This window comes from Pleurodeles waltl, chromosome 11, assembly GCF_031143425.1.
Source record: "Pleurodeles waltl isolate 20211129_DDA chromosome 11, aPleWal1.hap1.20221129, whole genome shotgun sequence".
Taxonomy (NCBI): Eukaryota; Metazoa; Chordata; class Amphibia; order Caudata; family Salamandridae; genus Pleurodeles; species Pleurodeles waltl.
The window spans coordinates 729,011,012-729,038,062 of NC_090450.1; positions in this window are offsets into that span (position 1 = coordinate 729,011,012).

The window sequence follows — 27,051 nt, forward strand, 5'->3', positions numbered from 1 at the left end:
CCCATCTCAAATTGTTTAAATCTCAGAATGCTTCCCTCTCAGGTGCGATGGAGAGTAATTAACAGGGGGGCATGCCCATGTGGAGGGCAAAAGGTAAGGGTTCTGGAGGAGGCCTTTTCCCACCGGACTCTCAGGAATCTGCTTGGGAAGCCTGTGTTAGCTCCACAGTGAACCCATTCTTAATCATTCAGACTTCTCGTCAACAACGGAGCCTCAATTCCCTTGATTCTGAGACTGCCCAGACATAATTTACAATCATTTGCCAGTGGAAACAAAGCTGCAAGATTTTCACTGAATAGTTTTATTTTGAACAAACAAACGTATCCGAAGTTCCAAAAAAATTCAGAAATTATGATTTTCAAAAAAACTCTCCCACCTAGCCTTTGGCGAACAAACACAAAATATTAAAGTACTGGCTCTTCCAACACATATTAGTCGCAGAACTAGAAATATTCCAGAAGTTGCCGACCTGCTAGCTACAAAGTTTTCAAACCATAGTTGTGTCAAACATCACCCATGGAGTACTTGCCTCTGGTGAACCATTAATTATTCCATCTCTGGCGTTTCTGCAATGCCAATAGAGACTCAAGGATATATTTTTTAACATCATTACACAACGTTTGAGCGAGGTCTTTGCCAGGGTAAACTCTCCCTGGCAGCATGGGTTTATACCACGGATCATATGCATGGGGCCATCAGCCTTATAGATATAGAAACAAGCAATAGTGCTCCCTTGGTAATGATCCTGCTAGACGCAGAGTAAGCCTTCGATCGATTCACTTTTTATGGAGGGTTACGGAATTAAGACAGTGATTCATTAAATAAATAAACATCCTAAAAAGAACACTAATTGCAAAGCTGCAGATCATAGGGGACAATCTGACAATATCAGGAAAACGTAAAGTATTTGTTAATAGGTGTTTGCTCGCCGTTGCTCTTCACAATATACTTGGAGTCTTTCCTCTGTAAGCTTTTAAACAATACATCTGAATAGCCGGTATTAAGTAAGCGCACAACATTAAAGAGTTGACAGATGCCAGCGATGTCGCCATAGAAACTACCTCCCCTGAAACAGCCATTGATGCCATAGAATCAGAAGCTACCAACCGTGGCATAATATCAGGCTATTTACTGAATAATAAAAAACAGATACTAGCCAATGACCACACAGCAATCCAAGAGAACAGGAAAATTAATAGTGGATCAGATTTGGCAGTTTAAGTAATAATGAGCATTGATTAAACAGCGGATGTAAATCATAGATCAAAGAGCACTGTAAGAAATGGCATAATTTACACCTTACCCCAAGTAGCCGCTGTAATTATAAATAATGATGGTTTTGCCTACATTTTTATATCTATTTTAGAGTAATACCCTTGAATGTTAATTTAAACTGGTTTTAAAAATTGACTTAATAAATTCTTTGCCTTAATTGGGTATACTGGCGTCACGGAGAGCAATAAAATGTCTAAGGCTACCAAAAATAAAACGGGGCTGAGCATTTCCAAATTTCAGATATTATTATTTTTCATCTTTAATCCAGCCTATGAGCTACCTAATTATTCTACCATCAATATATGTATTAAGTTTGGGAAATAGAGCACAATGTTTTTGATGATCTGTTGGGAAAGAGCTATTTTTAAAAAGCTGGATTTAAGGTAGGCCGTAGTGTAATTAAGATCTGGGAAATATGGTGAAGGTTATTTGAAATAAAGTCTTATCACTTTAACATTCGACTACGAAGTTCTACATTATTGCCAAATATATTTAATGACAGCCCTGTCAAATATGGAACATGTCAGGAATTAGATGGTTGGGCAGTTTTTAAATGAGGATAATATAATTTACTGAACTTCAGAAAAGGCATGGCTTGTCCACGGGGACCTTTTTAAAAAATATTTGCATATTAGAAGCATTCTCCAAAGCTTGAACCAATATGAATGCAGTCTAAAAGGCTCTTACTAACTGTTTAAAACAAAGAACTGCAAAATTGTAAGTTATTATTAAAAAAATGTTTGGAAAGAACTAGCGATGATTTGGCAGCTAAAGCAGGCAAATGGAGTATTTGCCTGGGAAATCAAATCTTTGTGGTAAAATTAATGGAGTCTATAAAACTAGGGAACTGGTTATTGTGTCCCTCAAATAGCAAAATGCAGCACTACAAAACACATCTTGATTATTATTACACACCTGAAAAATTACACAGATAGGGACATCGAATGGACAATCGCTGCTCAAGTTGCTCTCTAATAGGTAGATGCAAATCTGGTATGTATGTTCGCAAGCCGTCCTAAATTCCAACATCTCAGGATGGAAGTTTGTGTCTTTATGGAAAGAATTTTAAGTGCACCGGTCAATGTTACTATCAAATTAGTCATGATGGGAGTAAGTAACATAGCGCCACATGTACAAGATCCGGTTTTGGAAGTCACAAAACCGGATGTACAACAGTGTACTTTACACTGTTTACAATTCTCAATGGGGTCGCAAATGACCTAGTTCATGAATATGAATATTCATGAGGTAGGTCACAATTTGCGACCTCATTGGGAATGGCCGCCCTCACAGGGATGGTGGCCTGCTGGAGATAGCAGACCACCATGTCTGTGACTGCTTTTAAATACAGCAGGTTTTTTTTTTTTTTTTCAAACGAGATGCATTTCAAAATCAAAAATGAAAAGTTTTCTTTTCTTTTTTTCAGTGCAGGCAGTGGCCCATTGGACCACTGCCTGCTCTGAAAAAATATTTTTGCTGCCATTCACAAAGGCGAAGGGGGTCCCATGGGGACCCCTTCTCGTTTGCAAATGGGTTAGCACCAGTTTGAAACTGGTGATAACTGCAATTGTTTTGCAACCGCATTCGCAGTCACAAAACAATCATACATACCATTTGGATTCGGTATTAGGAAGGGACGCCCTTGAAACACCCCTTCCTAATACCGAATCGCAAAACCAAAACTGTGATTCGGTAGCAATTCGGTTGGCCCATAACTATTAAAACAAGAAAGCCCAGTAATGTCCTTTTCCTTGCAGCAGTAATTGCCCCGATATCCTTAACTTCATACTGGCTAAATATGGACCTACCTACCTCTCGGCTATTGAAAGCATGTTACCACATGGAAAGATTGCAACGTCATCAGTGTAAGGGGAGATTAGCGCCGAAAAGGGGAGAGCGTGTCTGGGGGATCATTAGACAATGACTACTTTGTAATGTATTAAAGAGAGATAAATCAGCCAGGCTCACACTCTCGGCTATTGAAAGCATGTTACCACATGTAAAGATTGCAACGTCATCAGTGTAAGGGGAGATTAGCGCCGAAAAGGGGAGAACGTGTCTGGGGGATCATTAGACAATGACTACTTTGTAATGTATTAAAGAGAGGTAAATCAGCCAGGCTCACACTCTGGCTGCCTATATATAGCACATACAGCAGAGCTATTCACAGCTGGGCCCTAAAGCAGCACGAAAACAAGAGCTGCCGCACCTTGACCAATAAAGCACACGTATGTGTGACATTTCATACCAGTGATGCTGGAATAGGCATTAAAATGCGTTAGCTTAACCCAGAAAGACCCATGGCACTTGGCAGGGTTGCTGCATAATATGCATGTAGAATATCTTGGTAATTGCATTTTTATGAAATATTTGTAATCAGTTATCTTTAAGCTGTAATTTTAACTGTGGAGTACATTTTGTACAACACTTCTGTTAGACCTGGCATCCTTGGGGTGGTTTCCCCTAACTTTTTGCCTTCTGACCTCCTGTTTTTCTGGCTTCATTATTTGCTGGCTTTAGGATTCTGTGCATTTTACTACTGCTGGCTGGTGCTAAAGTGCAGGTGTTCTGTACTATAAACATGGTAAGATTGACTTTGCCACTATTGGCATATTTAATTTACTAGTAAGTCCCTAGAAAATTGCTCTAAATGTGCCAGGGCCGGTAACTTAAATGCTACTAGTGGGCCTGCAGCATGGATTGTGCCACCCACTACAGTAGCCTTTCAAACATGTCTCAGGCCTGCCATTGCAGAAGCTGTGGGTGTAGTTTAAACTGCCGTTTTGACTGGCAAGTACACACACTTGCCAGGCCCAAACCTTCCTTCGTATTACATGTAAGTCACCCCTAAGGTAGGCCCTAGTTAGCCTGAAGGGCACGGTGCAGTGTACTTAAAAAGTTGGACATTTACTTTTAAGTGTAACATGCCCAGGTAGTGAAAAACTGCTAAATTTGTTTTCAACTACTACAATGCCTATTTCTCCCATAGGCTAACATTGGGGTTACCTTGAGTCATCCTTTAAGTATAGTTTTCAATTGGGAAAAGGTTGAAAAGAAGTATGGAGTTTTGTGTCTCTGGACTCGCAATTTAAAATCACAACTTATGGTGAAGGTGGATTTTAATTGTAAGTCCGAAAATGCCACTTTTATAAAGTTTGCATTTTCTTACTTCAATAATTCTGTGCCTTTGCCTATCTCTGAATACACGTGTAGTGTAGATGACAGTTCGAATTTGTGCTTTCCCTCTCAAAAGTCACACACAAAGGAAGCTTAGGTGTGAAATATGCATCCTGATGGCCCATCACCAGGCTGACGGTTCTTTCTGGGCTATATGGGTGGGAGAAGCTGACACCCCTGAATAGGGCTGTCTCTTCTCACACAAAGGGCTGCACAACCGCGTGTTAAGTGTTTGGAGCCAGGGAAGGAAGGGCAGGGACCTTATGTTCTTCAAAGGCCTCTTTGAAGTCTCCCCCTCTCCTTCAAAGGCACATTTACGTATAAGCACTGGACTCCAAACCCCACCAGATCAGAACTCTACTGGAACCAAGGACATTCTGCCAGGAAGGAGGACTGCTGTTTTGCCAGGAAGGACTGCCACTGTGCAACTGCATTGCTTTGCTGGCCTACCGCTTACTGTGAACTGTGCTGTAGGAGGCACTGCCACTTTCTACTTTCTTGGCTGCGTTTGCCTGCTGCCTGCTGCTTTTGTCGTGGAGTGAGAAGGACTGGACTTTTCTCCACATCCTGGCATCAAGATTTTCCAAGGGCTTGTTGGCTTGCTCCTCGTTTTCCTGCAGTCTCAAGGATATCAAAGTCTGCAGGCAACACTCCTGGTGCTGCTGGACTCTCCCATTTGTGAGTCCTACAATTGCCTCATGGGCCCCCTCCAGTCCTGTGCCCCAGAAGTGGGTTTCTGTAGCCTTTTCTCTCTCAACGTCGACGCATCAGACTTTGCGCCGATTGGAACCAACACATCTCCCTTATGACATTGACGGAGCAGCTGCTCGACAACATCGACTTGACGTCTGACTCCTCTCGATGCCGACAGACATCGGATTCACGGTCTACTCAGCTCGACGATGATGACGCTTCCCATTCACTTCAACAGAATTCATTGGCGATGCGTGGCTGTATGGCAACGTAGTGGGCTCTATACATCAACAAAATCTCCACTGGAGCTACTGTTTCAGCGGGACCTGTCTGGATCTTGTAGCTGGTCTACCCTTCATTGCTGTCAGCCTAGATTTTGGATTTGCACCAGTCCCTCATGACTGCAAGTAACCATTTGACCGCTAGTGACTTCTAAGCACTGTTTTCACATGTAATGTTTAAAAATTCATATATAGACTTCTACTTATTGGATTTTTTGTCATTTTGGTCTTGTTTTACTCAGATAAATATTCTCTATTTCTCTAAACTGGTGTTGACTCTTTTTAAGGTCTCTCTCACTCTGTTACTATAATTAAGTGTTGCACAAATACTTTACACATTGCCTCTTAAGTTAAGCCCGACTCCTCACTGCCAATCTACCAGAGGGTGAGCACAGGTTAATTTAGGGAGTGTAACTGACTTACCCTGACTAGCATTGTGGTTCCTACTTGTACAGAGTGCATACCTCTCCCAACTAGAGACCCAAATTCTTACAACTTCTGATTAATAAAGTAGAAAAAAAACCTTTGTTGTGGACATTTAAACTTTTGTTTTACCTCACTGCTAAATATCTTGGAGTGCTATCCTAATTGCTAATTTAATTAACAGTTCTTCTTTACCTTTGTATTTAATGATCAGACTTATGCTTGCGCTCGGTTGTAAATACTACCACAGCCCACTATGGAAGCCTAACAAAGAGTACAGCAGTACCTCATGCATTTGTTTGAATATGTAATACGATTTGCATAGCGTGTAACAAATTAGCTGCATGTAGACAGGGCCAAAGAAGAAGTTTACAACTAATGTCTTTATTGTTCAAAACGTAAAGACTTGCCTGTGATCTTTGCTCCAACAGGTCTATTTCAATTGAAAACCAAGTGGTTTCAGTGAATATTATACATTTCACAAACTAGTAATGTATTTATTTTACCATAATACAGAATTAGAGCAACTATTTGAACTATGTGAAACTAAGAAATCAGCCTGCTTTTATCACTCTTCATATTAATCACCGAGCCCTCCTGTGGCTGGAAGGACAGCTCAATGGGTTACAACACCTGCTGTAGGGCTCATTCAGCCTTGGATTATTTGGGAGGTCGGTGAAGCTGGTTGCAACTGATGTAGGTAATAGTGAACACTTCTTATTTCTGAGTTCAGACGCAGAACTGAGAGACCCTGCTTTGCTTGAAAGCAACAAAAGTGTACTCCGTAATAATCAAGGTTCAGTAACTTTTTTGTTTCTCTTCAATCACTAATGAAAGCACCATTCATCCTGCCACCGGCCACATACTACACAATCTTTTATGTTTAGCTGGAGGAAGGTAAAACCTCCGCACGGGCCCCAATTTCATCCCTCTCCCGCCAAGTTTTCCACTCGCTGCTGACACTTCCTTTGGACATACGAAGCCAGAGAGTCGATGTGCAACTAATATTGCGCAGCTAGCTCAGCCGTCCACTGGGAAGCGGATGAGTTTATCAGTGATGGTCATCAGCAGGAGAACCGAAAAAGCACAGGACTGGTGCCTCAGAGGGGCCACTCAGAAGCCTGGGTACTGAAGCTGCTGATGGGCAGAGTGCTGTCACTCCGAGAGGAGCTTCTGAGACAATGAGCCGTAAGAGAGGAGGGAGGTTGCCACTGTGCCGCCAGGAGTATACTCATAGCTCAGCAGATTGAATACCTGCTGCAGAGGCATCTGTGTGCGCTCTATAGTTCACAACGTTGTGTCCCAGTAGGGATCAGTTGGTGCTTTCTCATTCAGGGTCGCTGAAGCGAAAACTGAGCTTTCTTCACGTTGCAGGTTGATATTTTTGGTTTGTTTGGAAGTGCTATTACACTTACCAGTTATAAAAGTGAACGATTGAGCAACAAAAAGACCAGGGTGTGAAATGCATCTGCACAGTAAGTGACATCGCTGCCCTTCCCATCAACCATCTGCACAGGAAGTGACATCATTGGTTTGCCAACAAAACCATCTTTAAAAGAAGAAGCCAAGAAAACATACTTTTTCCCCAATCATCCATCTGCACACCGTTCAGTGACCCTGCACTCCTCTCCCCTTCCAGAGCTTACTTAATTGCAGACACGCAGAGGGTGTGCTGCTAGAGGCAAGCTTGTCTGCCTCCATCTGTGCCTGGAACACACCCATACTGCTGACACCTCACACTATACAACATGGAGGGAGTATTCACATGCGCCTCTTGCACATTTACATGCACTTTCTCACACCCTACACCCACTACCCTCACACAAACAAGCACCCACCTCACTCCCACTCCCACAAACCAGCCACCCACTAACACTCACCCACACATCATGCCACACTCACATGCTTACGCCTCAACATCCTCTCAGTCATCAAACATACCATGAAGATATGGGACCTACTGCATGACCATGCTCAAGACCTGCTCTTCCTCAAGTAAACATAGCTAAACCCAGCCACGGCACTGGACATCGCTACAGCCACCCCTGCCAGCTATAAGATTGCCAGGAAAGACCGTCAGCACAAGCATTGCAGCTGAGTCATCATCAAATTCAAAGACATCATCAGCTGCACCTTCTACACGGACACCCACACCAGCTACATGTAATATCTCATGTTCAAGATACACACAGCAACTTCTTCCTAGGCAGAACACTTCTATACAGACCATCAGGACCCTGCACCAATTTCACCAGTAATATCACAGACTTCGTTGCACCCGTCATCATCAACACCAGCACAGCACCTTCATCTTCCTCTGAGACCATAACTATCGGTTAGAAGACCACACTGATCCAAACTCGATGGCCCTTTTAGATAATCTCAGAATCCTAGGCCTCGCCTGGCACATTACTGCACCCAACCAAACAACTGGACACCTGTTGGACCGATTTTCTCCTCAATCAGCAACATCACAGTCGACATGCCAGCAACAATGACTTGTACTGACCACACCCATGTCAGTTTAAGCCTTCTCATCCAGCACCAGCACATGTCTACCACCACCAGACCCTCCCACAGCAACTGGACAAGCATCACAGAAGAGAACAAGGCTTCCACTCTGCAAACTGCCTCAAGCTCACCAGCAACTTGCCGAAAGTCATCAAAAACCCTAACAAATAGAGAACAAGTCTGGACACCACATTAAAGGCATCTTCAAATCCTCTCTCAGACACTACCACCAGCAGATACAGAACACCAAGCGCACATCTCTTGCTGACGGCGTTTTGCCAGCACAAACAGCAGCAAGGAAATTGTCACCATCAAAGATTCAAGAGCTGGTCCTGCCACCTCAAGCAACATCACCCCCTCACAAGACCTTTGCAACAAGCTGTCAGGAATTCTTCTACAACAAATCACCTCCAGATATAGCAAAGTTAACACTCAATTGGACCCTGTCACAACTCAACTGCTCACCACAGCCCAAAAACGAATCCAGTCCTCGTGGCCCGCTGTCACCATCATGGAAATCGCCACTACCATGAAGACCATGCACACTGGGGGCCCCATCGGACCCGTGCTCTGACCATGCCTTCATCAAATGACTCCTACCAAGCAGCAAAGCACTATCACCCTTCCTCAAACCCTTTATTGACTCCCATATTCCCAGACACCTGAAGCACACCACTGCTTACCCCTGCCCAAGAAACCGTTGGTGACCCAGGGACACTGCAAATAGACTCATCTCTCCCTCTTATCATAACTTCCAAAGTCTTAGCAAAACTAATCAACTGATGCCTCAATGACCACCTCAGAAACTACCAGGGCCAAACACAGTAAATAATCATGTTTCATCGCCAGCACATATGTGTAGGAAGTTGGCTCTGTATGCACTATTTCAAAGTAAGGAATAGTATGCACAGAGTCCAAGGGTTCCCCTTAGAGGTAAGATAGTGGCAAAAAGAGCTAATACTAATGCTCTATTTTGTGGTAGTGTGGTCTAGCAGTAGGCTTATCAAAGGAGTAGTGTTAAGCATTTGTTGTACATACACAAGCAGTAAATGAGGAACACACACTCAAAGACAATTCCAGGCCAATAGGTTTTTGTATAGAAAAATATATTTTCTTAGTTTATTTTAAGAACCACAGGTTCAAATTTTACATGTAATACTTCAAATGAAAGGTATTGCAGGTAGGTACTTTAGGAACTTTGAATAATCAAAATAGCATATACACTTTTCACATAAATCACATATAGCTATTTTAAAACTAGACAGTGCAATTTTTAACAGTTCCTGGGGGGAGTAAGAGTTTGTTAGTTTTTGCAGGTAAGTAAACCACCTACGGGGTTCAAGTTTGGGTCCAAGGTAGCCCACCGTTGGGGGTTCAGAGCAACCCCAAAGTTACCACACCAGCAGCTCAGGGCCGGTCAGGTGCAGAGGTCAAAGTGGTGCCCAAAACACATAGGCTTCAATGGAGAAGGGGGTGCCCCGGTTCCAGTCTGCCAGCAGGTAAGTACCCACGTCTTCGGAGGGCAGACCAGGGGGGTTTTGTAGGGCACCGGGGGGGACACAAGTCCACACAGAAAGTACACCCTCAGCGGCACGGGGGCGGCCGGGTACAGTGTGCAAACAAGCGTTGGCTTTGTAATAGAAAGCAATGGGAGACCAAGGGGTTTCTTCAGTGATGCAGGCAGGCAAGGGGGGGGGCTCCTCGAGGTAGCCACCACCTGGGCAAGGGAGAGGGCCTCCTGGGGGTCACTCCTGCACTGGAGTTTGGATCCTTCAGGTCCTGGGGGCTGCGGGTGCAGTGTCCCTACCAGGCGTTGGGTTCTTAGAAGCAGGCAGTCGCGGTCAGGGGGAACCTCGGGATTCCCTCTGCAGGCGTCGCTGTGGGGGCTCAGGGGGGGGGCAACTCTGGATACTCACGGACTCACAGTCGCCGGGGAGTCCTCCCTGAAGTGTTTGTTCTCCACAAGTCGAGCCGGGGCATCAGGTGCAGAGTGGCAAGTCTCACGCTTCCGGCGGGAAACGCAAGTTGTTTTAAAGTTGCTCCTTTGTTACAAAGTTGCAGTCTTGGGTGAACAGAGCCGCTGTCCTCGGGAGTTCTTGGTCCTTCTAGATGCAGGGCAGTCCTCTGGGGATTCAGAGGTCGCTGGTCCCTGGGGAGAGCGTGGCTGGAGCAGTGTCTTTAGAAGTGGGGAGACAGGCCGGTAGAGCTGGGGCCAAAGCAGTTGGTGTCTCCGTCTTCTCTGCAGGGTTTTTCAGCTTAGCAGTCCTCTTCTTCTTAGGTTGCAGGAATCTCGTTTCCTAGGTTCTGGGGAGCCCCCAAATACTGAATTTAGGGGTGTGTTTAGGTCTGGGAGGGCAGTACCAATGGCTACTGTCCTTGAGGGTGGCTACACCCTCTTTGTGCCTCCTCCCTGAGGGGAGGGGGGCACATCCCTAATCCTATTGGGGGAATCCTCCATCTGCAAGATGGAGGATTTCTAAAAGTCAGAGTCACCTCAGCTCAGGACACCTTAGGGGCTGTCCTGACTGGCCAGTGACTCCTCCTTGTTTTTCTCATTATCTCTCCTGGACTTGCCGCCAAAAGTGGGGGCTGTGTCCAGGGGGCGGGCATCTCCACTAGCTGGAGTGCCCTGGGGCATTGTAACACGAAGCCTGAGCCTTTGAGGCTCAATGCTAGGTGTTACAGTTCCTGCAGGGGGTAGGTGTGAAGCACCTCCACCCAGAGCAGGCTTTTGTTTCTGTCCTCAGAGAGCACAAAGGCCCTCACCACATGGGGTCAGAAACTCGTCTCTCAGCAGCAGGCTGGCACAGACCAGTCAGTCCTGCACTGAACAATTGGGTAAAATACAGGGGGCATCTCTAAAATGCCCTCTGTGTGCATTGTTTTTATAAATCCAACTCTGGCATCAGTGTGGGTTTATTATTCTGAGAAGTTTGATACCAAACTTCCCAGTATTCAGTGTAGCCATTATGGAGCTGTGGAGTTCGTTTTTGACAGACCCCCAGACCATATACTCTTATGGCTACCCTGCACTTACAATGTCTAAGGTTTTGCTTAGACACTGTAGGGGCATAGTGCTCATGCACCTATGCCCTCACCTGTGGTATAGTGCACCCTGCCTTAGGGCTTTGAGGCCTGCTAGAGGGGTGACTTACCTATGCCACAGGCAGTGTGAGGTTGGCATGGCACCCTGAGGGGAGTGCCATGTCGACTTAGTCATTTTCTCCCCACCAGCACACACAAGCTGGTAAGCAGTGTGTCTGTGCTGAGTGAGGGGTCCCCAGGGTGGCCTAAGACATGCTGCAGCCCTTAGAGACCTTCCCTGGCATCAGGGCACTTGGTACCAGGGGTACCAGTTACAAGGGACTTACCTGGGTGCCAGGGTTGTGCCAATTGTGGAGACAATGGTACATTTTAGGTGAAAGAACACTGGTGCTGGGGCCTGGTTAGCAGGGTCCCAGCACACTTCTCAGTCAAGTCAGCATCAGTATCAGGCAAAATGTGGGGGGTAACTGCAACAGGGAGCCATTTCTTTACAATATGACATCCACATGATCCTTGAAAGAGGAGACTCAGCAGCCCTTATTCTCTTGGATTTCTCTACAGCATTTGATACGGTCTCACATCTCATCCTCTTCAGGCTCTTGCACAAGATTGGCATCCAAGGGGCCGTTGTCCACTGGATTTGCTCCTTCTTAACGGACAGAATACAAGTCGTCAGCCAGGCACCTCGCTCCTCGGAAGCCTGCAAACTCATCTGTGGAGTTCCTCAAGGTTCATCGTTCATCCCCACCCTTTTTAACACCTACATGATCCCTCTCACGGCCACCTACACAAAAAACAGCAACATCCTCTCCTACACCGATGACAGTCAACTCATTTGTTCCCTCTCAGACAAGCCCCCCCCCCCCCCAAAAAAAGAAAAAATCACTGCCTGTTTGACCAAAGTTACATCTGGATGAAAGCCAGCAACAAGACAGAAGTAGGGATCTTCAGGAACAACACATCACCATGGTACTCCAACTGATGGCTGGCTGAACTCGGACCCACACCCAGCACCCACACTAGGAACCTCAGAATCATCAACAGTAAACAGGATATGACTGCACAAGTTAACGCAGTCACTGCATTCTGCTTCCACACTCTGAAACTACTAAGCAAGATCTTCGAATGGCTCCGAAGCAACAAGCAGAAAACAACATCACTCGCCCTAGCCACCAGCAAGTTGGACTACAGGAACATCCTCTATGGCGGGTTCACCAAGCAACTCATCAGAAGACTACAAACCATCCCAGACCTAGACAGCCAGACTCATCCTCAACCTCCCATAAAAAACTCACATCACACCACATCTCAGGGAGCTCCACTGGCTCCCAATACACAAACGTGCTCATTACAAACTCTTTACTCACACATTCAAGACACTACACAACTTATGCCCCCTTTACCTGAACTGTTGCATCTCCTTCCACCAACCAGCCAGACACCTCTGCTCCACGAGACTCCTTCTCGCACACATCCTGCACATAGAGAAAACCAGATCAGGAGGACGGCTGTTCTCTTACATCGCTCTTAAAGTGTGGAATAACCTCCCGCTCCACATCAGATCCTCCTCCTCTTTTCTTGAATTTCACAAGAAGCTGAATACCTGGTTTTTCAATTAACCAACCTATCTTAGGCAGGGCTAAGCACACTCACCTGCTCAGTACCAGGATACCCTTATGGGTGATAGTGTGCTTTACAAATACACATAACATAATGCACCCCACATTAATGCTCACCAGTAAAGCAAGCCCAAAATTTTGTCAAACCACCAAAGAGCTCTAGCAATCTACCTCACAGACAGTGGAGAGCAGAGGTGACCAATACCTCTACATGTTAGGATCCTAGTAAGAAGACACTGCACTCTGCAGGCAAGCTCTACTGTGCCTAGAATCTTTTTTAAAGTGTAAGGGAAAACACTACAGTGAAAAATTATAAAAATATGGAAAATAACTCTAAGCTTATGTAAAAGAACTTGAAGCATCTTTACATTTTCTAAAGTAATCAGGTATATACCTAAACGCAAATTTGCTCAATTAGAAAGCTTTGGCCATCACCCAAATTTAATCATTTTTAAGTAAACATGTGGATAGATAACAGATGAAGAATTTCCTTGTCAGTAGCTGGGTTTGAGGGAAGAGAGATTATCTTCAAATTGATGACTGAGCAAATAGCAGCACTGGACAGTGGGGCAGGTGGATGCCTACAGGTCACAGGACAGCACAATCAAAGGAAACAAGAAGCATGTGAGTCACATGACAGACCTCATCAGCACCTTCATCCTGGGAAGTCACATCTGCTGACTGTTTCAGGCCCAGGGAGGACCTGGCCTGGCAGTTCGGGCTGGACTGTTCCCATGGGGAACAGGGTCAAGACTGGTTTGCATATGGCTGGGTCCAAACTGGGGTGGCATGGTGAGCAAAAGAATTGATGGATTAAACCCATATCTGTGACTGGGGGTGAATGTTTGATTGGTTCAGCATTCCGTCTATCATTTGTGTTTGTTTGCTTTTGTCATCATAAGTGCGCCGGGTATGCCCAGACGAGGGTCCCGGGCTCACTATGCCACTGGATTCAAGCTAGCCTGGCTGATGAAGGGTGATACCCTGAGACCGATCCCAGGATGTTTGTTTCTGGTCCAGGGAGGACCTGGCCTGGCAGTTTGGGCTGGACTGTTCCCATGGGGAACAGGGTCAACACTGATTTGTATATAGCTGGGACCAAACTGGGGTAGCATGGTGAGCAAAGAATTGATGGATTAAACCCAGATCTTTGACTGGGGGAGAATGTTTGATTTGATTCCGCATTCCGTCCATAATTTGTGTTTGTTTGCTTTTGTCGCCATAAAGGCTTTTAATGCCAGCCGGATCATATGGCGCTCCAGTAGGTTGATGAGGACTCCAAACTCCGCTGCAGGCCAGAATCCAGGAGTGATGTATCTATCACCACTGTCAGAATTGGTTGGAGAAGGGAGAGGGGTCTGCCATTGACCCAGTCTCAGTTCTCTAACCACTACTGCAGATCTTTTGCAGTTCTATTCACAGTTTGGACCATGTCAGAGAGATTTTCCTGATGCTGTGGCCACTGAAATCTCAGGTCCCACTGGAGAGCTCCCATATGCAGGCAGACAAGAGTCACAAGCAAGGTGCAGGATGCCCAGCAACCTCAAAGTCAGTCTCATCAAAATCCAAGATAGAGGCTAAAACATCAGTATCATAGCTTGAATATCCTTGTCTTGGCATTCAGGAGGATAGGACTGAAAGGGCACCATGTCCAACACAGCTCTGATGAAGGGGAGCATCTGAGAGGGAGTCAGGTGTGGTTTCGACATGCTGAGAGTGAATTCAGGTGGTCCACCGTAGTCTGGAGGTGGGAGACCCCGCCTTCAACAGCCAGTCATCGAGATAGGGGAAGATTGGCACCGGTGATCTGCGCAAATGAGCTGCAACCACTGACATCCCCTTGGTCAACACCCAAGGGATGCTGGTAAAGCCAAAAGGGAGCACAGAGAATTGAAAAGTGCTTGTGGCTTACAGTGAACCGCAAGTAACACCTGTGGGCATGCAGGACTGAAATCTGGAAGTATGCGTCCTGCAAGTCCAATACTACCATCCAGTCTCCCGGGTCCAGGGCAGGAGAACTTGAGCGAGCATGAGCATTTTGAACTTCACCTTCTTGAGGAAGAAGTTGGGAGGGCGCAGGTTAAGGATAGGATGAAGGCTTCTGTCCTTCTTGGCACCCAAAAGTAGCAGGAATAATCACAACCCATTTCTGGCACTGGCAAACTCTTTATGGGTCCCTTAGCCAAGAGAGTAATCACTTCATGGCGGAGCAAAGAAAGATGATCCTCCATCAGCCTGTCACAAGCAGGTGGCATGGATGGCAGGGTTGTCATGAAGTGGAGGGGGTAGCCCCTCCAGAAAATCTGCAAAACTCATCAGACTGATGTTATAGAACTCCAGTGGGGCCATTGATGGCGAATTCTGCCTCCCATTGGGTGCCCAAGATGGTAAGTGGACAGGGTATAGGGGTCTGGAGGCTGCAGCTGCTGTGGGGGGTGGCTGGTGGACTGGCCTGACTTTGCGACTTCTGTGGGTACTGCGTCCTCGGCCATGCAGAGGCTGGGAAGGTTGCACGTAGCAGTGGCCGGGTGGGTAGAGGAGTGGCTGGAAGCCCCTTCCATGTCCATGAAAGGAGCAAGAGACAGACTGAGGGTGGCGAGGAGGCATGGAAAGGCCCAAGGACCTGGTCGTAGTACTACAGTCGTTAAAGCATACTACCACTGAATTCACCTTGCTTCCGAAGAGACTGGAGCCATCAAAGGTCATGTCCATAAGCAATGCTTGGATATCCCCAGAAAAGCCTGTTGATCTGAGCCAGGGGTGATGCGGTGAATCCACCGTTGATGAAACCGCTCTAACTAGCGGATCAGCGGTATCCAGTCCACATCATATTATGAATTTAGCTGCATCTCTACCATCAGCAATAGCCTGGGAGAGTGTGGCTCGGGCCTCCTCCAGAACCATAGGGAGCACCTGCACAACTGGTTCATGGACACAGTGCCAGGATGACAAAGAAAACATCATATTCCCCAAAGTATCCACCCTCTTGGATTACCTAGCAGAGGAGGCAGTAGGGAATGCATCAGGGTTTACCAGGGAGCTAAAGGCTTAGACCACCAAGCTGTCTGGGGTGGGGTGTTGAGTGAGGAAATTGCGGTCACCTGGGGCAGGGCAGTATGCAGTCGTCCTTCTCACAGTACCCCCTGTGCCGGGCTTGGACTAGTTTCCAAACACAGCATCAGTAAGGGCTTAATTAAAGTGGAAAAATTGGTCCTGAGAGGGTTACTCCCAGCTGAAGCACCTCTGTCAAGACATTAGTCTGAACCACCACAAAAGGCAGGTTAAGGTTCAGGACCTAAGCCACCCTCCACCTCGCCATTGCAAAAGATGCTCTCTCCACCATAGCCACAGTAGGGGGGGAAGCATGCCAATATCTGGAGAAGTGTACATGTTTAGATCTTAGGGTTGGTATTCTTCAGGGTCCAGCAACCCCTCCCAATCATCCCTGAGTCCTTGCCCATAGGACTAGGACTCAGGCTCCGGAGTTGGTGTCAAATGACACCCAGCTGGCTTTATTGCAGGGATCAGGCAGGGATCAGAATGGGGATGGTGCTGCCGGGGGGTGCCGAGAGCGTCAGCATTGGGTCCGGCGCTGGAGAAGGTCAAGGTGGTATGTCCAGCATCAGCCTGGATCCATCTGTAGATCCAAAGGGCCGGCTGGCAACCAGGCTGTAGCCACCAGTGGGGAACCCCTCCTGAACCAGAGGGGCTTGAAGGCAGGCCAGCAGGAATGTGCAGCTCAAAGATGAGGCGCATGGCCTTTTAAAACACTTGGAGCCGAGCGTGAGTCACCCCGGCTCCTAAAAACGCGGGGAAGCATGGAGCTGACCTAGGTGCTGGCTCAACCGTGGAGTCAGGCCTTGAATGCCATCACTCCCTCGTCTCAACCAACAGATGAGGTGAAGCTGAAGTCCTCTTTGACTGCATACTTTTTGTTGTGAGACTTACCCAAGTAGCCCAATGATATTGTACTCTGTGACTGATCGTGGGACCTTTCTCTCGAGCAGGATCAAGGGTGTTGTGGCATCACGTCGGGCAACAATGAGCTTGTGGGATCACTCCCTTACGGCCTTAGGGTGCACGGCACAGCAATCGGCACAGGTCTTTGCACTGTAGACACATTCCAAACACTGGAGGCAGACAAGGTGCACTTCCATCACCACAAGCTGCAGATGACAGGTGCTGCAGGGTTTGAAGCTGGTCTTCCTAGTGGACATCCCTGCTACACCAGGACAATAAATCTCAAAAAAGCGTTGACAAAATGTTGCAAAAGTACAGTAAAAAAAAGTGACTGAACGGGTTGCTTTCTCCGGTTCTGCCCTGACTGGTGTGGAAAGAAAAGAACTGACAGTGCGCTGGGGTGGCACCTATATAGGCACTGCACACGTCACTTCTGGCGTGGATGACGCCATGAGGAGCTGAACGACAACACCTACTGGCACACAGGGGCATTGCTCAAGAAAAATGTCAGATCCAGTCTGATGCCTGGGGATAATTCCAAGGTAAGAAATATGCAGATAGATGTCTCACTCAGATTCCCCTGTCAACAATTGCCCACTATGGTGATGTATGACAACATGTTGAAAGGTCTCCATTGTGACATGTCGCTGGTACTAAAGGCTGGTATCCAGGGTCCTGTAGCAGTGCACACATGACGAGGAGGGCCAGTGACTGGAGCTGGGGACACTGAGAAGTCAGAATCTGCAGGGGCTGAGCAGACTCGAAAATTAACAGGGGCATGGGGTGGGGAAAGGTAACAAGGTAAGCAGATGAACCAAATGAAAAGTGAACTGAAAACCAAACTGAACTCGGAACCATTCTGAAACTGTCTTGAAACCTGTATTCACCTTAATTTCTTCCCCACCATTTCTCCAACCCATTTCTTCCATTCTCAACATAATCCTTTTGTCCAGTTCATCCTGTTTCTCTCCTGCCCACTTTCGTACCTCCCCTACTCAATTTTCCAACATTGTCTTTTCCTGATCTCAGTCTCTAGCCCCTTCCATTCTCTTCACTTGCAACTTAACACCTTATTCTAAACTCCACCCCATCTCTTTCTTCATTACTTTCTCTTCGCTCCTGCCTTCCTTCATTTCACGTTTTCCTTCCCTGCACTTCCAGTTCCTTCCTATCACGTGTGCTTCCACCTACCTTTCCCATCTCCTTTCCCTATTCCCTTCTCCACCCTTCCTTCACAAAACATTTTTCTATCCCTACTCTCCCTAACACTTCTCTTCCTATCTTTTCATTTCCCTTCTCTCTTCTAACCAGTTTTTGCATCTTTTCCCATTTCATTCCCTATCTCTTCCACGCCCAAGCCATGTCCATTCTCAATTTCATCCCTATTCATTTTTCACTTCTCTTTCTTTCTGTATCCAGACCTTCCCTGGCCTAACTCACCACACGCACTCTTTTCCTTCCCCTTCCTTCCCCTTTCCACTCCTTGTCCCATCCATTCACTTCCTTAGAAATTAATTACAGCACCTTCCTTCAATGCCCTCTACTACTTCTGACCCCATCCTTTTCCTCTTGTACACTGATTATCCCTCCCTACTCATGCTTTCCCTCCAATTTCCGTCCTGCCCCCTCCCTTATCATTCCACCCGCTCCATAAATACCATGTGTAGGAGGCTGGCCTGGCTTATAGTGGGTACCCTGTGGTACGTACACCCTGTGCCATGTCCAGTTATCCCTTATTAGTAGAATAGAGGTGTTTCTAGCAGGTTAGGCTATTAGAAGGTAGCTATGGCAAAGCAGCTTAGGCTGAAGTAGGAGACATGCAAAGCTGCTCCTACTACACCACTCATATGCCCAATATCATAAGAAAAACAATACACAGAGTTACTAAAAATAAAGGTACTTTATTTTTATGACAATATGCCACAAGTATCTCAGTGAGTGCCCTCAGTAAGATGGTAAGTAATATACACAAGTTATATGTACACAAACCCAAAACAGGTAAGTAAGAGTCAGAAAAGTAATGCAAACAGTGTAGAATTACAATAGGTTGCAATAGGCAAACATAGGTCTAGGGGCAACACAAATCATATACTCCAAAAGTGGAATGCAAATCACAAATGGACCCCAGACCTATGGGAGCTTGTAGAGGGTCTCCGGGACTGTAAGAAAACAGTCAGGGTGTCCAAGATACCCTACCCCAAGACCCTGAAAAGTAGGAGTAAAGTGCACCTACTACCCCAAAAGAGCACAATAGTCATGATAGGGGGATTCTGCAAGAACAACAAACACCAGCAAGGCACTGAAGGTGGATTCCTGGACCTGAGGACCTGCAAGGCAAGGGGACCATGCCCAAGAGTCGCGATAGTGTCCGGGGGGGGCAGGAGCCCAGAAAACCCCAGATGAAGGTGCAAGGAAGCTGCCTCCGGTTCGAAGAAGCTTGGAGTTCTGCAACAACGAAGAGGACTAGAAACTTCTCCTTTGGATGGATGATGTCCCATGTCGCGATGAAGGTTGCAGAAGTGTTCCCTCGCAGAAACACCGCCAACAAGCCTTGCTAGCTGCAAGGGCCGCAGTAGAGGTTTTTGGGTGCTGCTGGGGACCAGGAAGGACCAGGATGTCGCCCCTTGGAGGAGGAGACAGAGGGGGTGCTCAGCAACCCAGAGAGCCCCCACAGAAGCAGGCAGCACCCGCAGAAGTACCTGAACAGGCACTTGGAAGATTTGTGAACTGGAGTCCACACAGAGTTACAAAGGAGGCTCCCACGACGTCGGAGGCCAACTCAGAGGGTTGAGCACTGCAGGACGGAGTGGTGGGGACCCAGGCTAGGCTGTGCACGAAGGAAATCCTGGAAGAGGGCACAGGAGCCGGAGCAGCTGCAAATCACACACTACACAGGTTTCCAGTCTAGCGTGGGGAGGCAAGGACTTACCTCCACCAAACTTGGACTGAAGGATCACTGGACTGTGGGAGTCACTTGGATAGAGTTCCTGTGTTCCAGGGACCACGCTCTTCAGGATGAGAGGGGACCCAGAGGACTGGTGATGCAGTCTTTTGGTGCCTGCGTTAGCAGGGGGAAGATTCCGTCGACCCACGGGAGATTTCTTCTTGGCTTCCGGTGCAGGCTGAAGGCAGATGACCCCCAGAGCATGCACCACCAGGAAACAGTCGAGAAAGCCGGCAGGATGAGGCGCTACAATGTTGCTGGTAGTCGTCTTGCTACTTTGTTGCGGTTTTGCAGGCGTCCTGGAGCAGTCAGCGGTCGATCCTTGGCAGAAGTCAAAGAGGGAAGTGCAGAGGATCTCTGGTGAGCTCTTGCATTCATTATCTGAAGAATACCCCAGAGGAGAGACCCTAAATAGCCAGAAAAGGAGGTTTGGCTACCAAGAAAGGAGGATTGGCTACCAAGAAAGGTAAGAGCCTATCAGAGGGGGTCTTTGACATCACCTGCTGGCACTGGCCTCTCAGAGCAGTCCAGTGTGCCCCCAACCCCTCTGAATCCAAGATGGCAGAGGTCTGGGACACACTGGAGGAGCTCTGAGCACCTCCCCTGGGAGGTACTGGTCAGGGAAGGTCACTCCCCTTTCCTTTGTCCAGTTTCACGCCCGAGCAGGGCTTGGGGATCCCTGAACCGGTGTAGACTGGCTTATGCAGAGATGGGCACCATCTGTGCCCATCAAAGCATTTCCAGAGGCTGGGGGAGGCTACTCCTCCCCAGCCCTTCACACCTATTTCCAAACGGAGAGGGTGTAACACCCTCTCTCAGAGGAAATCCTTTGTTCTGCCTTCCTGGGCCAGGGCTGCCCAGACCCCAGGAGGGCAGAATCCTGTCTGTGGGGTTGGCAGCAGCAGCAGCTGCAGTGGAAACCCCGGAAAGGCAGTTTGGCAGTACCCGGTTCTATGCTAGAGACCCGGGGATCATGGGATTGTCCCCCCCAATACCAGAATGGTATTGGGGTGGCAATTCCATGATTTTAGACATGTTACATGGCCATGTTCGGAGTTACCATTGTGACGCTATACATAGGTAGTGACCTATGTATAGTGCACGTGTGTAATGGTGTCCCCGCACTCACAAAGTCCGGGGAATTTGCCCTGAACGATGTGGGGGCACCTTGGCTAATGCCAGGGTGCCCACACACTAAGTAACTTGGCACCCAACCTTCACTAAGTGAAGGTTAGACATATAGGTGACTTATAAGTTACTTATGTGCAGTGAAAAATGGCTGTGAAATAACGTGGGCGTTATTTCACTCAGGCTGCAGTGGCAAGCCTGTGTAAGAATTGTCAGAGCTCCCTATGGGTGGCAAAAGAAATGCTGCAGCTCATAGGGATCTCCTGGAACCCCAATACCCTGGGTACCTAAGTACCATATACAAGGGAATTACATGGGTGTACCAGTGTGCCAATGAGAATTGGTAAATTTAGTCACTAGCCTGCAGTGACAATTTTAAAAGCAGATAGAGCATAAACACTGAGGTTCTGATTAGCAGAGCCTCAGTGTTACAGTTAGGCACCACACAGGGAACACATATAGGCCACAAACTTATGAGCACTGGGGTCCTGGCTAGAAGGATCCCAGTGACACATAACAAACAAACTGACAACATAGGGTTTTCACTATGAGCACTGGGCCCTGGCTAGCAGGATCCCAGTGAGACAGTGAAAACACCCTGACATATACTCACAAACAGGCCAAAAGTGTGGGGGGGGGGGGGAAGGTAACAAGGCTAGAAAGAGGCTACCTTCCTACACCATGTTCCATTGTCCTTTTGCAGTTCCTTGCATCACCTTACCTCCACTTCACGCCCCACCCACCCATTCCTTTGCATCCCTTCTATTAATTTCAGCTTTCTCTCTTTACCTTTGCATTCTCTTGCCTGCTTCCTTTTCCTCTCCACTACTTATGTTCCTCTTCCATTCTTCCCCATCACTTTTATAGTCCACTGCCCTCCATAACCCTTCCATCCCTATACAATCCACCCTCTTACCTACCCTACTTAATCCATTGCTTTTCCTCCCGTCCCTTTCTCACTTCCTTTCCCTTCTAACTTTTGTCTTTCTATTTCAATGTCTTCTTTTTTCTTCTCCCTTCTGATTCCATCTTTCTCCATGGACATATTCCAATTCCTTTCCCCTCGCTTGGCTCATTCTTTATCTAGCACCAGTTTAAGTAATTCCCATAACTACCTTACTCCATCTATTTCTTCCCAAAACCTACAATTCTCTTTTTTTCCGCACCCCTTCCAATAGCAGTCCCCTTTCTTACCCTCTCACTAATCGCCTCACTTTCCCTCCCCTTTCCAACCCTAACCCCCGTTCAGTAATTCCTTTCCCTCACCTTCTCCCGTTATCTTACATCCCTTTGCCCTAACTATTTCTATCATAACACCTATTTTTGATGCGTCCTCGAGTCCTATTTTCTGTGATTATCTATTCCATTAATTTATGCTCATTTTCACTCACGCCTTTAAGTAAGCCCTTCCCATCCCAGTTACCCTTCCTGCTATTCGTCTCTTTTCCCTTCTCCATCCTCCTGAAATATCCCTAACAAATTCCTTCCGTCCCTTTCCTCCTGCTTAACAATTATTTGACCTCACATCTCCTATTTCTATTAGTTCCCTTTCCCTTCACATTGCCCTACTCGTTTCTTACCACAATTTCAATCCCATCCGATTCCACTTTCATATCAAGCACTGTCTTCTCCTGCCCAGACCCTTTCCATTTCCTATTCTACCCTCTAACTCATCCATTCTAGCCAATTCCATTTTCTTCTTTGCCTCTCCAGCTCTTTCCTGCCCTTTCTCTTTCCATCCTTTTCCTTTACTTTCCTCCCCCCTTCTCATTCTACTTACCTCTCATCTCCTCGCCTTCCCCTTCCATTCCTTTCCTTTGTCTTCCAACCTCTTTGCAATTGGTTCTTTTCCTTTCTCCTCAGTTCCCTTGCAACTATTCTTCACCTTCCTTCACATGTCCAAGCCACTTTCCCTTAACAATGCCCTTCCCTTCAGTGTACTTCACTTATACCTTAACCCATCTCTTTACCCTTTCCCAGCCAATCCTTTCCTAATCCCTTGAAGCATACCCTGTCCATTTCTTTACTCTCTTCCTTCCCTTACTTTTTAACTTTTCTCCATTGCTAAATTCCCTCTGCTTTCCATTAACCCTGCTTCTGTTCTTCTTCTCTCTCCTCTCCTTCACTTCTCTTTATGTTTTTTTTCTTTTCCCAACCCCCTTCCCTTAGTTTGATTTTTCATTTTGAGATTGCCTTTATGCTAGGAACACATTTTTAACATGCTGGGGTGTTGAAGTTTCCTCCTAATACAAAACCCCACCCATGTTTTCTCCACATCAAATAACTGGATCCATTCACAGAGCAAATATACAAGAATCAGCTAAAGCCTGCAAGCCTATGAAACAGCAAAACCGTTACTACAAATGGTAAATTTATTGTTTAGTTAATAAAAACTATAACAAAGCATTGTTCAAAGGATCAAAACTAGCAAATAAGAACGTATCATAAAACCTATTCCAGAAGTTAGAAACTATTTAAACATTCAGGAATAACATAAAAGAAACAGCTTAAACTTTCAAATTCACTCAACTATTAAGATGAGAAATTATTGTGCAAGACACCACGATTAAGCATACTAAAACTGGACTAAAATGCAACATAGAGCGATGCAATGCACCCCCTGCCCAAAAAAAGACATACTGTCGTAGGGCAAATTGGATCTTATAAAAACAGCTGATTACAAGTCTTTAGCTAGCATTACTTATATTTTTGGTATGAGATGACACAAAGGTTCCTAAGCTGTTTCATATGTTTGGCACACTACAATACCATAAAGAGGAGGTGGCTGATCTTCCCAATTTACTTGGTTGTGAATGAGGTGGAATTTATTGTACAAATGTGTATGAGCTAATCGGACAGTAACATGATTAAAATACGTTGTGTGGAAATTCTCCCCCAAGCCAAACAGAGGCATTCAATCTAGGGGCCACCTAGATTTTATGAAAATAGTCAGCGCTAAGTCTTTGGCTAACGATTATTGTATATTTTGGCTTGAGGGGAAAAGGGGTGCGCAGAAGAATCATGAGGTCCTTCACATATTTAGCACATCTGGCTAACAAGGTTGAGTTGATCCGGTAGAAACAGAGCGAGGAGGCCTCCCGACAGGTGCGCACCCCCTCTGCTAGAAAAATGGGTTTCAATAAGGACCTTCTGTGTGTGTCTGAAGCGGGACAACATTACAGTAAATGCAACCTGGACTCTTGTTTAAAGTTGCACAGCAGGCAGGCCACTATGTGACATGCACTGGTCATGGCTGGGTTAAAGTCTTTTATCAGGATACCCAGAAGTCTCATGTTCAGTATGTTAGTCTGTGCCGAGGAGTTCATTGAGTCAGCGAGGTAGGGTTTGGGTCTCCCTACCAGATAGGAAGAGTTCAGTGGGAGATCAATGTCTGAGGCATTTAACGAAGCAATGTCCTGCTGGAATGAAATTGAACAGCATTGCAGGAAGATCGCCCCTTTCCAAACTGAGAAAGGGATGGATTTCGATACCAGGGTTGAATCAACAATTTAGAATGACCTTATAGACCTCTGAGGAGGTCATGCCAGGGGTTCCCTGGGCTATGAAAAGTATCCTTCAAACAGGTTTTTAATGAGTTTTTGGGAGCCTTTAATACCCGCAGGTAATACTTCAGGATTTCTGCATCGCAGGTTAGCCCTTGCCATGACAAACCAAATCTAAACAAATTCTGGTTCTCCGCAAGTGCCTCTGTAGGTGGAACAATATTTTGTAGCCCAGCGACTGGACTTTTTCCAAGATGGATGAGGACACCCCGGGAAAGGCCAACTGCTCATAGCGTAATGCGGGGAGGAGAGTGGTGTTGATGACTTTAAGGACTGATGCCGCAGATGGACTTTTAAAATTCTTATTAAGGCGTGCTAGGGCATGCATTGTCGCAATGGCTTTCTTCTTGATGGCAGCTACCTGGGCGGCTGGTTTTGCAGATTGTTAGAGCCAGACCCCCAGGTAATTTTATTTTGCTGCAGATTTAATTGTCAGCGGCCCCAGACTCCAGGAGTGTGATTTCTTCTACTAAAAAAAAGTCATTATTTCAAATAGCCCTCTGGATTCTTGACACACAAGGAAATGTTGGTTAATCCACACAGAGCGATCACAGAACAAATGAAAAATCTGCTATCATAATCCTCCAGCGCTAGTCATTTTGGTCAAACACAAACACTAGCATTAGGTGGCCAAACATAAATGGTAAGTTATAGGAGTATGTAAGCACTTGTCCTGTCTGTGCAGTTTCTAAGGAAAATTACCAACTTCGAGACCAATTATTTCCATTCTGGCACTAACCCAACCTTTGACACAAATCTCTAATAAATTAATTACAAATTTGCTTGCCTCAGGGAAAATGAAAATCATAACCGTAATTGTGGACTATATCATGTCTCTTTTTACATTTTCCATCAAATTCTGACCACTAAGGAATTAGCCTGCCTCTTTCTTCTGTACCAGGCATACCTACTGCGTGGATAATTCAACAAATCTTTACTAATCAAGGAACAGCTTACCTTAATGTTTTGGAAAAAAACTAAGGGTCTGATTTTGGTTGGAGGACAGGTTACTATATAGTGGATATCTGTCTGCTGTATTATAAGTGCCTTGTATGCTTTGCACTTGCAATATTGCGGAAAGGATATCCATCGCATTTGTAACGCAATAACCTGTCTGCCAAACTCTAAATGACGCCCTAACTCACTTACGGCAAACTAGAATAGCATATTCTACTTCATACTATCCCCAGAATGATCGGCCAGTCGAGAGGTTGAATCTCATATTCGAGAAATAGCTTTGTTCATATGCTCAAAATGAACATGAAGGTTGGAATAAATGTCTTCCACTTGTGGAATGTGCATATAATTCTACGCGTACAACACAGAAACGTGCCATTATTTAGATCTTGGGCCTTTCATCTACGTTTTTACCAATATAGTTTACTAGAGGATTAACTCCAGCTGCTTCTAAATTCCTACAACAGAGAGAAAAGGCACTATAGATATATAAGCTTTAGAAATATTTAATCTCATTATGTTCAAAGGGCCAATTCACATCGAAGAAAAGAAACAGTTTCAAGTTAATGACTCAGTCTGGTTATATACTTGCAATTCCATCTTTTTCAAGCACCTAGTAAGGTTACAGCCAGTTTATACAGGTCCTTTTACATATAAAAAGCCCTTCATCCATCTGCTATGAAATTAGAGCTACAAGTACCTTGGAAGATGTATCCACTAGTTAATATTTCTGTTAAAACTGGTACCTTTGAACATTCAACATTTTCCAACCATATCTTCTCCTATACTTTGCATACACCAGGTAGAATATGAAGTTCAACCAATGTATGTCTCAGGAAGATGGAAAAGGACGTTACACTACTTAATCAGGCGGAAAGGATATGTGCCAGAAGACCGAACATGTGAAAATGGTGTGGTTGTCTATGCTTCACTTTTTTTTTTTTACCGATTTTTTCATCGATTTCCTTGGAATCCCTGACCAAAATGAATTATCCACTAGAGAAGCAGATTATTATGAGATTTCAATACCTGGTTTGCATCACTGGGCTGATATGTGCAGTCAGCCAGGAAGTACTCCCAACTAAAATATGGTAGCTCGTTCTTCACATGGATCATGGCATCAGTTTTTTATTTTATTTTTTTAAATAAAAAAAAAAGTCTGGTTTGCACGCTGATTTACCACAGTACACGTGTACTACAGTAGTGTCTGTCCGGCACCTCAGAGGAACTTACACCACGGTGCTTACTTTGTATTAGAGAAACTACTTTGCTGGCCTTTCAGAACCAGAGTATATTCTGCATAAAACACTGTCAGTGTTTGTTTCTAATTCCTTGACGATTTACTTTTTTTTTTTAATCTGCTCTGCCTTCCCAGTTCTTTACCTTGGCTATTGTTTTCTTGCCAGCCCTTCAAGGGGTGCCAGCCTACAGTCTTCAACCAACTTTAGGCTTCTGCCTTTCCAGTGCTTCAACTT